The sequence below is a fragment of the Schistocerca nitens genome, chromosome 8 (genome assembly GCF_023898315.1).
Source record: "Schistocerca nitens isolate TAMUIC-IGC-003100 chromosome 8, iqSchNite1.1, whole genome shotgun sequence".
In the NCBI taxonomy this organism is placed as follows: Eukaryota; Metazoa; Arthropoda; class Insecta; order Orthoptera; family Acrididae; genus Schistocerca; species Schistocerca nitens.
In genome coordinates this window covers 586,090,312-586,102,347 of record NC_064621.1, presented here as the reverse complement: position 1 = coordinate 586,102,347, position 12,036 = coordinate 586,090,312, and the positions used below count along the sequence as shown (strand labels likewise).

Here is a 12,036-nt window from a genome sequence, read left to right as displayed (position 1 = left end):
GATGTAATGCACTAGAGACATTTAAATTTTGTGAAAGACTGAAATAGTTCGTTTTAAATGAGGCACTAGAACTCATCGAAATGTCTTTATGGTTACTGTAGTCAATAATGTGCTTCTTTACATGAATGTTAATCAATCTGGTCAGCAAAAATATACAAAATAGGAAAGGCCACCAGCCCAATTGTGTGAGTGCTGTGAGCAAATACCTGTGTGGACCATGGCTTATTTAAATTTTGTACTGCGCAATAGTATCACAAATACAATCAGTACAGGACGAAAGGCTGTGATTAATATTTAGCGATCAAATTACTAAGTCAGAAATTGTGGACTAACAGATCCGAAAATAAGGAGTGGAGTAGAGTCAGAATTAGTAATAAAGCAAAAGGACAGAGACAGATTTGTACTTTACAGTGATCCAACGAAAAAGGAAGGTAGATAGAGAACGATGAACCTTAACAGCACCAGCACAAAACGTCTTTCGTTATTCACGTTTGTCAACATCAGTATTTCTCAGTAATGTTCAGTTCATCGCCGCTGTGTTCGTTCATTTGAGGAATCGCATTAAGATAGGAAATTTTTAGTCTGCACAAATAATAGTTTCAGATTTATCGAACTTCTATATATAATTTACAAGACTTATGTCTTATTTTGGAAAGGAAGCTTTCTGCGTCTGTTTGAATATAGCATGCGTTCCACCATTTGAAATTACAGTAGGAGCTTTGGCATTAGGTAAACACTTCTGTCGGTGAGTATGAACAATCTGGGGGACCTTCACAGTAAACTGCCTGGAAAGTTAGGACAATGTTCCTGAATAACCTCTTTCATTGTGTCCATACGACGTGTAATTTATGGTGTTTGATTTTGGTTCTAAATCTCCCAGAGGAGCGAAAAGAAGCTAGTTAAGATAAAATCTATAAATTTTTGTGTAATCAGATACTTACTTGCCACTTCACTTGCGCTGGATAAAAGCTTTCTCCTGCAGTGTCCATTAAGTGGATAGTATGCTGTTGCATGAGCGTGCACATGTTTTAAGTGAAGTTCATACGTCCACTCAAGTTGTTTATAACTGTTATTACTAATTCACTGTAAATACTATTATTTCATAGACTGCTTTGAACCACTCGTAAATTTCAATAATACTTACATGATTACTAAACCTTCTTTAAGCTTTATCAACTCTGAACTCATCACGGCCAAGATCGAAATTTACAACTTAGCCCACTCTTCTATATGAAGGCAATGAGTTCATTACTCCAACCATCAACAATACGTTGAATGAAAGTTTCTAACAATTGGCCTTTTTTTCCTTCTGTACGTGTTGGAAATTCAACAGACCTCTATCCAATAGTTTACATCTCTTTCTTCAATGCTTTAAGAACTCGAGGTTACAAGACGCCACTCTGTTTCTTTTTTATCTACTTTGTCCAACCACACATCGTACCAGGTTACCGTCGCAACTTTTCACAAACGACACGGGAGCGACAGCCTGTGTCGCTTCTGTGAGACATTTTTTGAACGAATACTGTGTTTCTGATGACTGCTTCTCTACTGATTTGATGCTTGCGGGCTTTCGAATGAAATGATGAGATGAAATAGTAGCCCTCAACATCGACCCTCTGACTCAGAGTTGAATTATTAAAAGTTTGCATATGAATATAACACAGAAATTTATAAATGAAAGATTACAATTAAATATAATCTGCAGTACAATTTTAACGACTTTAAATGATGAATGCGATAGTAGAAGTACTTTCTAGTTGTTGTTGTTGTGGTCTTCAGTCCTGAGACTGGTTTGATGCAGCTCTCCATGCTACTCTATCCTCTGCAAGCTTATTCATCTCCCAGTACCTATTGCAACCTACATCCTTCTAAATCTGCTTAGTGTATTCATCTCTTGGTCTCCCTCTACGATTTTTACCCTCCACGCTGCCCTCCAATACAAAATTGGCGATCCCTTGATGCCTCAACACATGTCCTACCAACCGATCCCTTCTTTTAGTCAAGTTGTGCCACAAACTTCTCTTCTCCCCAATCCTATTCAATACTTCCTGATTAGTTATGTGATCTACCCATCTAATTTTCAGCATTCTTCTGTAGCACCACATTTGAAAAGCTTCTATTCTCTTCTTGTCCAAACTATTTATCGTCCATGTTTCGAGTATTCGGTATAGTTCCGCAAAACACTTATTGGTGTCGATGGTCCAGCAGTTAAATGAAACGTAAGTTGAATAACAGGGAAACAAGAGATTCCTACTGCACGTAATTAGTTATGAACAACAACATAGCTTGCTAGATATTCACTTCTAAATGCATACTACGTCCTGTGCGACTGTAACTTGCTGCGCACCGTTCCGAACTACCTCATGTCCTCTCCGGAAAAGATACTCCTCCCCAACCTACACACGTCTCTCAGTAACAAGCGCTGTGATTGGCTAGAGCGCTCCCTCCATGTTTCCAAGTCAATGTACACTCACAAATAGACTGAAAAACATACGAAATACTGGATTTACATTTAAATAACTTGAAATTAAATGTACATTCCTATGGCTTGACCATAAACACGCTCTAACACACATTATTAAATACATAAACAAATTAAATAAACATATATCAAAGGAATAGCAACAAAGAGTAGGGCAGTAGCCGAATGTCTCTGTGCTTTCCAGAACTCAGTAAACATTTAACCAATTTCTTCATGAATAGTATATATCGGATATAAACAGAGGTATAGATGAATAAATATATTTAGAAGCATGCTACTAGCGTTTTTTGTGTAGCTGACGAGTACTTATGGCCTGACGCGATCGACAGTAATTGGCCACTTTGACCTTCAATAACTCATGTACTGAAACTTCCTGGTAGATTCAAACTGTGCGCCGGACCGAGACTCGAACTCGGGACCTTTGCCTTTCGCGGGCAAGTGCTCTACCAACTGAGCTACCCAAGCACGACTCACGCCCCGTCCTCACAGCTTCACTTCTGCCAGTACCTCGCCTCCTACCTTCCAAACTTTACTGAAGCTCTCCTGCAAACCTTGCAGGACAAGCACTCCTGAAAGAAAGGATATTGCGTAGACATGGCTTAGCCACAGCCTGTGAGGACGGGGCGTGAGTCGTGCTTGGGTTGCTCAGTTGGTAGAACACTTGCCCATGAAAGTCAAAGGTCCCGAGTTCAAGTCTCGGTCCGGCACACAGTTTTAATCTGCCAGGAAGTTTCATATCAGCACGCACTGTGCTGCAGAGTGAAAATCTCATTCTGGGAACTCATGTACTATTCATATTACATTCCTGTAATTTATACCAATTTAGGTTTACAGTAATAGCTTTCTAAAGACACATCGATCGACGAAATCGGATGAAGGGTTTAGATTTTGGAAATTCTATGCTGGGTGTTACTTGTATAATGTACCATCAGATACTAAACTTTAAACTAATAAAGATATTGAAAATCTGGTTACACCATCAGAATCGTCATGCAAATAATGGCAATGAATGTGTTTCTTTTTTGGGGTGTCATGCTTCATCTGGCTACTATTAATTTCTATACGAAATGTGAAATGTGTGCCGTTAACGTTTCACAAACTCCGCCATATTTGGCACTCCCGGCATCGACACAGCGTCACCATGGAATTCCCAGCCACGCGGCTAGACCCGTCTTGCTTCGTCCAGCGTCTGGCACCATGTGGTCGGCCTACCGAGAAGCCCGCGCCCGCCGATCCGCCCGTGCGGCCACGCCAGCTCTGGATTTCTGGTGGTTTCGAGTCCATTTCCATTCCATGCTGCACTCGTGACATACACTTTGAGGAACTTCTTTTTCATATCAAAAACCTGAAACCATTATAGGTCTTTTATGGAAGAAAATCTTCGTCGCCTGCTCCAGTCTGTATCTACATGGGTTCTAGGTAGAATTCTTTCAGGTTAATCTTACTCTTTACAGCTGTTCTGAAACCTGCGACTCTTTATAGGATACAAATCCTGACACCTGCCTAATATCAAATTTCTGCCATACTATTTTACTCCTTTAAACTTCCTGTTTTCTTCAGGCTCAGATCGAGATGGGGGACATGGAGGTGAAATCATTTTACCCATAACTTGATGATGGGTACTGGCTCTGTATCAAGAAGATAGATAAAGATATTAATGTGTCGCCTTAAATAGTAGTCATACAGCGAGCTGTACTGGAAAAATAAATCACTTCATTGTTGCGACAATATGGCCAGTTTGTAGTCGGTATCTGTCTGGCAACTTCCTTTGCGACTGCCAACTGACCACCCTTTTACGCAATTTTCACAATGAATATAAATACATAAAAAATGTCATTACAAATCTTCCAGCATTCAGAACATACTGTAAAACTGATGCATGGTAGAAAGGTTTTCAGTCAAAAATAGGACATATCTCATGCATAGAATACCTTACACAGTCTGCCAAAACGCTCCAGACATTCATTAAAAATCTGTACCTGATGTGTCCGCTGAATGCGGTCCAGAAAAATTACCCAGACATAAAATGAAGTTTATTGTGACACACATAAATAATCTTTGCTTATGGGAGTTATGTTGGAACACAATAACTGACTACAGGCCACATCTTGAACATTGAAAGAACAATAATAATATCTGAAAGATGTAGGTCTTAAAATGTCACAGCAAATTGGAAGTACCTAGATTCAATGTCTACACTCTAAACGTGCCTCTAAATCTGAAATGGATGTGCTAAAACTGATGGTCGTGCGGTAGCGTTCTCGCTTCCCACGCCCGGGTTCCCGGGTTCGATTCCCGGCATGGTCAGGGATTTTCTCTGCCTCGTGATGATTGGGTGTTGTGTGATGTCCTTAGGTTAGTTAGGTTTAAGTAGTTCTAAGTTCTAGGGGACTGATGACCATAGATGTTAAGTTCCATAATGCTCAGAGCCAGTTGAACCATTTTTTTGCTAAAACTGAAAGTCCCCAGCAAACGAACAAAATTTAAATCCAGAAAAAACATCATAAAGCTTAAGTCTGGCCCATTTCCAATGAAAAACAACGGCAAATACTACATAGTCCCATTGTCGGTCACAGTGTCATAGGCTGTGTCTCTTCAGTATAGAGATCACAAATTGTGCCATCTGTATCCGACAGCTCTTTGACGCGAAGGTGGATGAGGACGTCGTTGTCGAGGTTGCGGCTGTTCCATAGTGAGATCTGGATTATTGGAATGCTTAGGCAATAGGCGTCTGGCCCAGAAAACGCATTTGGAATGCCCTGGTTGAGTGTAGCAAACCCACTGGCCCAGATAATGCCTGGTAGCCAGGAAACTGCAGGTACTACTTTCGGTCACATAGCACACATAGGAGGAAAGGATCCATGGTACCAGTGACGTGTTGGTAGCTGCCTAGGGGTCATGAAAAAAAAAAGGTTATCCCTATCTGTCTTCTGAAAAACTGTCCCCTGTGGGGTCCATGCACACAGCCCATCTGAGTTGTTGACTGAGTAGGGGAAAGGTCTCTACACGGCATTTCTCCCCAACCCCCCCCCACCCTAACCCCCACTTGAAGAGCAGGAAAATTGATAATACATCTTAAAGTAACTGGAAGAGCTCTGGCTGACAGCAAGGGCAGCTGAGAGGCTGTGATGTGGAGTGTGGAGCAGCTGATTTGGCTGCAGGCTGGAACTAAGACAGGCCAGTGGTAACCACGAAGGGCACTGTGGAGGACTGAACCTCTGGAACGAAGCATGATGATAGACTAATGGACCTTGGAAGAAGACAATGGCGAGGCCACTATTGGTTAATGTGTTTGCAGCACACTGCACTAGCTTGAAGAGTCAGCTCAGCCACTGTCTACCCTTTAAGATTGGAAAAGGCCACAAAAAACCAACACTGGCAGACTTTGGCGTAGACAAGGCCCACAGGGAATGTCTGAGAGTGAAATGGTGGCAGCTGGACTGGCAAGAGGAGGGTTTGACGCTGGTGGGATGGATGGTAGATAATTGCTACTAATGTGGTTGGCCACAGAGTTTCTCAGTTGGGGTTGTCTCAGGCTGAAGAGTGGAACGATAAGAAGCCTGAAAGAGTTCCCTGCCCTCATCCAAAGGATGGTGGCAGTAGATGATTGGGATTTAAAGGTAAGGCCAATGTGTGTATGTAGAACATTTATAATTTCTATGCCAGTTGCTTCAGAGAAAGCAGAGAATTCTGTGGAAAAGAAACTGAGCGCCATTAACCATCAAATGGTTTTCCGGGGGCGCTTCACCCGAAAAGGTGGTGGACACGGTTAGGATGTTCTGCCCTGAAGACGTAGTAGGCACGTTTGAGATGTAGAAGAAACTGTTGCCAGCATCTAAAGAGATTAATCTTGAATGCCCCAGGAAGGGACCGACCCCCCCCCCTTCCCCTTCCCCTAAGGAAATGCACTTGTAACTGGGACCAGGGTACAGAAATGTCTGGCCAAGGAAAAAAGTGAGTAGACGGGCGACCTGTTTACTCTGGCAGTGGGGTAGGAGGGTGAGCACCACATCTATGCTTTGCTAGGAGACACATTGGTAGGTCAGATGCTTGCTGCTCACAATGCCCCGGTTCCCAACGTGCAAGGGAGACAAGATGTGGTGCTGGAGGGCCTGTATGATCACGACCCTGCTGTAACCATTTACCCATCACTGAGGGTGGATACCTCATTTCAGAGTACTATTGGCTTGGAGCTCTGTGTGCCACAGAAGCTTGCATCTGGATGGACAATCACTTTGCACAAGATGGAGTACCTAGCAGAATATTGAATCCTCAGCAGTGTAGTGTGTGAGAAGCTTTAGCTACCTTTATGGCTACATCCAGGTGGAAGCATACGTTGGGATCCGCATCAATGGAAAAGTCCTGACCAGCGGCGGATGTGAGAGGAGTGCAGCCTTTGCAGCACTTTGCACAAGATGGAGTACCTAGCAGAACATTGAGTCCTCAGCAGTGTAGTGTGGGAGAAGCTTTAGCTACCTTTATGGTACATCCAGGTAGAAGCATACATTGGGATCTGCATCACAGGAAAAGTCCTGACCAGGGGCAGATGTGAGAGGAGTGCAGCCTTAGCACATTCAGTTCTTGAATGATACAGAAAGTCATAATTATAACCTGAAAGAAACAGAGCCCACCACTTGAGGTGGCATGCTGTTTTGGTCAGAATATTTGCTGACACTTTGAAAAGGGACAGTAGTGGCTAGTAGTCCATGAACAGTGTGAAATGGTGGCCATAGATATAGCCATTAAACTTTTTTATACCAACTAAGATCTCTAGGGTTCCTTTCTCGTGACTGTAGTTACACTGCACAGAGGAGGGAGTCCTAGACACAGATACAGCAAGGTCCTTCACGCTGTCAACCACGTGTGCCTGTAAAGTGACCCCACCAAAACACAGTCTGATGCATCAACGGCCCAGATTAGAGGCTTGGAGGGTCTGCCATGAGGCACATAGGGTGAAGTAGGGCCTGTTTCAAATCCCAGAGTTTGAGCTGGTGCTAAAAATAGCCAGAGCAATGGAAATGCCTAATGGAACTCTGTTGTACTGAAAAAGTCTAAAAGGAGAATTGAACACAAAGAAGCATAGGGAATTCATGGTCAGTGGAAGATGGAGATACGTATCACAACGTTGAATCTTGAAAAACGCTTTGCCGCCCACAAGGCATCTTTTTATGTCCTCTACCTTGGAGGTGGGATAAGTGTCTAAGACAGACTGGGCATTAATAGTTGTGTGGAATACCCTGCTTATGCAGCATCCACCCTTTGGTTTTCCTATGGTATTTTTGGGGTTGACCCTTTGGTGGTTTGGAATGGGAGTGAAAATACCCTCATTCTGCAATTGCTGTAGCTCCAGAGAAAGTTTGTCTCTGAACCTAAAAGGAACATTTCTGGCCTTCAAGAACTTCAGTATCACTGATGTGAAAAGAGCAACATGAGTCTCGGTATCTTTGATGTCCAAGGAGGATTGCAGGAACACTATTGAATGGGAAAAGTAGTCTTTTAGACGAGGTTTGGTGCCAAGTTACTTAACACTGAGGGTATAGTCATCAGTTTGTAAGCCTAGAGCGTTGAACTGATCCAGGACCAAGAGACCGATGGCTCCAGGTGTACAAGAACAAATTGTGGCTATGAGGTACTGGACTTGGGCTGTACACTGGCGGTTGACTTCGACAATATTACTGCTGTAGCAATGAAGTGGGGAGTGTCACAAGCTGAAGTAGAGTGGACCCCAAATGATATTAGGATCATCAATGTATGGTGATCCCACACGACCACATGTCCATCTGAAACTCGATGGGCATGTTGTTGTTGGCTACTGTTACGATAGAGATAGGTCTGAATGGGGAAGCACACGCTGGATGTAAGATACATCTTCTGACAGGTCCACCCCAAAGTCTGAGGGGTCCATATGGTCACAGTCGGCTTTTTATTTTGAACAATGCTTGACACACATCAGCGCTATGTCTGGGTTTCCAACAAGAGGTGTACTTAGCGAGTATGTAGTTGCGTAGGTGTCTCTGGTTATTAATAAAACACAGGCTACGAGAAGGGAGCTCTCGAGTGTGGCATCTGAGCGCTGAGTCGTTGCCTGCCTGCATGGGTGTGGGGAAGGGGGGGGGGTGTTGCTGAGGGCATTGCACTGATCTGGTGGAAAGCACTTGTGATGGATGCTCCAGGGTATCTGACGATGTGAAATACAGTTAGAATGCTCTTATATTGGGAAGACACGTTGTTATAGAAGGGTCTTCCAATTTTAGAAGATTTGTGCATAGTCAGCCTTTGAGGTTGTGCCCGAAAATCATGTCCCAGACCAAGGAAGCCACATATGATTGCTTACAGTGAGGATTATTACTCTGGCAATGGCAGTCACGAGATGAATCCTGGAGATGCATGGTTGTGTTCATTTACACGCTGCAGCTACGTAAGGCGGGTGACCTTGAACGAGGTTCGCCTGGCTGCCGCTAGAGCTCGCAGGACCGCGCTATAGTTCTAACTAAGCGCGGTCCGCTGGAAAAGGGTCTTTCCGGTCCGCCATTGCTGTTTTCTGGCGCGTTACTTACTGCCGCGCCCATTCTTATCAGTTGCAGCATCCACTACTGAGGCAGCTGCATGCTCATTCGACTTGAGGCAGCCGCACAATACACACAGCCATGCCGTACAGGAGGAGGATTTATAGAAGAAGGAGTAGAATGCCAGTTTACAAGAGTGTCGATAGCTTTTCAATTACTCCTAATGAAACAGGACAGCAAGAGTTACTACAAGGACCAATTACCTTTGTAGGTTGCAAGATTCAATTCTCTTGTACCACTACAGAGGTAGTCAGTGAAAATTCCTGGTTAACAGTCGCTATACTTCGAGGAGGTGATTCTGCACTTGCAGCATTGGAGTCCTATAATGAAAGGGACATTATATGTTTTCGTACATTTGTTAAGTGTGCAGTTGCTGAAAGACATGTGACAGGCTGCTGCCACATACACTTGGGGCACAACATATTGTAACAAACTGGACTTTAGCCTGTCATACGGCAGAGCATGGGCTTGCACCTCAGGGACCAGTAATTTCAGAAGGTATTAAATGACTTGTTGCATGTATGCCAGAAATAAGGCACACTGCTGGCTCTCACTCGCTACGCCATGAGCTAAGAAGTGCTGTTTCATGCATGTAACATAGTTCGCCGAAATCTTGACCTTCTTGTCAAACTGATGGAAGGGCAGGGGCACCGCTTGGAACCTTTTGAGAATGGTGTAGACCTGCAGAGGTTTGGAGAGCTCTGCAGGCGAAGTGGGGATGGCCACCAGCTGCTCGATCAGTACACTGCATCTGCTGGAGCAGTAGCAATACCTGGGCAGAGACATCCGTCGAGCAAACGTTAAGTCCACTATACTGCTGATGTAAAACAAAGACAAATATTACAAAGTTAAATTTTGATCACAGTTTTGGAGGCCCCATCTTTTCAGTGTACAGCTGGGTTTCTTAATAAAAACTATTAGTAACATGGCTGTTTTTTCAACATTTTGACCATACCAAATACTTCTTTCAAATTTTGTTACGATTTATGTGTCATTAGTTATGACTCAAAACTGAAGTAGTCACTGAATAAAACAAGTTTTTCTTGTGTTTTTTTAGTTTTATTAAGCTTGAAAATAAACAAAGCGTTCCATCGAAGTATCATGATTCTGAAAATATTCCTTCAGAGCAAAAGTCTGGTCACCTCTGGTTAGAGACTATGAATGATGTAGGTCCATAGTTGGTAACTCCTGGACGCAAAGGTGGATGTGGATGGCCTCATAGAAGTGACTGCAGACTGAGATCCTGATTGTGGGAATGCTTTTGCAATTCGCACCTGTCCCTTGAAACTGAGGTGGAGTGAACTGGGCGAACATAGCCTGGGCGCCAGCCTAGATACTGCCTGAGTGCTAGGATAATGTAGGTACTAGTTTTGGGCATGTGGTCACTAGAGGAAAAAACAGTCCATGGGACTATTGACCTCTGGCAGCGCTTCAATTGTCACCTGGTGCTGGTCAGAGCAAGTTCATCTCTTCTCTGTTGTCTCAAGAGCTGCCCTTGTGAGGTCTGTGTCCCCATAAGCAATCTGTGTTGTTATTTTCTAGCTGAGCAAGTATGAGGCCTTGACACAGCAGTACCATCTGTTGACGAGTTACTGCGTGATTCGAAAGCAGTCACGGTAAATAAAAAGTAGAGCATCACAAAAGGCAGCTGGTTGATGTCATTTCATCATATTTTCAGTGTTACACATCTGTAATGGATGAATGTTCTGTGTATTTCACTTGTGTCTATTGACATACTAAGCGTGCTATGAACCATCGATGTTAAGAATGCCCTTTGTATGACTCTAGATGGCCAGTAAAGTTCTAGATAGAGACTTCGGTAGTTGTTGGCTTTCTGAAAGTTTGAAAATTGTACTTTTGGTTTTACTGGAGGTTTCTTAAGTCAATTTTGATAGAGACATTATAGCCCTTTCTCTTCAACGTATTCAGTTTTTCTGTGTTTGTCTCAAGGTAATATTTTGTGATAAATGCCGGCCTGATTGTCCGAGCGGTTCTAGGCGCTACAGTCTGGAACCGCGCGCCCGGGCATGGCTAATGAAAAATTCTCGAGCACGGATTTGTGTGATGTCCTTAGGTTAGTTAGGTTTAAGTAGTTCTAAGTTCTAGGGGACTGATGACCACAGAAGTTAAGTCCCACAGTGCTGAGAGCCATTTTTTGTGTTAAATGTGGTATTGATCTTGTAACCTCTCCGCAGAAAAATAATGAATGATAAATAGGAAAATGAAACCAAATGTAACCTCCCAACAAAATAATGTTTAATAAAAAACGTGAAATGGAACCATGCGTGAACTCCCCACAAAATTGATAAATGAAAATTGACCAAAAACCACACAATAATATTAATTAAATAATGAACCATGAACGAAATGTAACCTCCTACCAGAAATAATAATATCTGGTAAATTTTGTAAGGACAGCAGCGCTGACCTTCGGCCCTGTATTCTGAATAACAAAAGCAAAATTCTTACCTCAATAAAAACTGCAACTATATCTGGTAAATTTTATAAGTACAGCAGCGCTGACCTTCGGCCCTGTATTCTGAATAACAAAAGCAAAATTCTTACCTCAATAAAAACTGCAACTATATCTGCTCTTATCTATCGACACAGCTTCGTGCAATGCTGGCGTATATATATATATTTTTGATTCTTGGAAGGAATGCATAGGAAAAAATTCTTTAAATTGAAATGAATACTTTTTTTAAAAGAGTTACTTTATAAAAAATTACTATTGGGGCATTTTTTCTGAACAAATTAAATTACAATTAACATACATTAGTAATTATTCGCAAGGCTGCTTCTTTACCTTCTACAAGAATACTCATCCTCCAGAGTCTTGACCAGAGTCGCGACCAGAGCACATAGCCGACGCATGCTGACTCCGTACTTCCGTATCTGACTGACTACTACTGCCGACTCGCGCAGACAAGCGCAGACTGACTTCTACTGTCGACTCGCGCAGACTAGCGCAGACTCGCGACAAGCAAC

At 42.9% G+C, this 12,036-nt stretch overlaps 1 protein-coding gene and 1 non-coding gene across 2 annotated transcripts in view; one reads left to right on the top strand and one right to left on the bottom strand.

The window, feature by feature from the left end:
- The window catches only part of LOC126199176 (carbonic anhydrase-related protein 10-like), a 938,705-nt gene that overhangs the window by 854,260 nt on the left and 72,409 nt on the right, over window positions 1–12,036 (top strand). The gene's annotated exons all lie outside the window — the stretch shown is intronic.
- On the bottom strand, window positions 2,873–2,947 carry Trnas-cga (transfer RNA serine (anticodon CGA)). The gene has a single exon. It is a non-coding gene; the product is annotated as a tRNA-Ser (tRNA).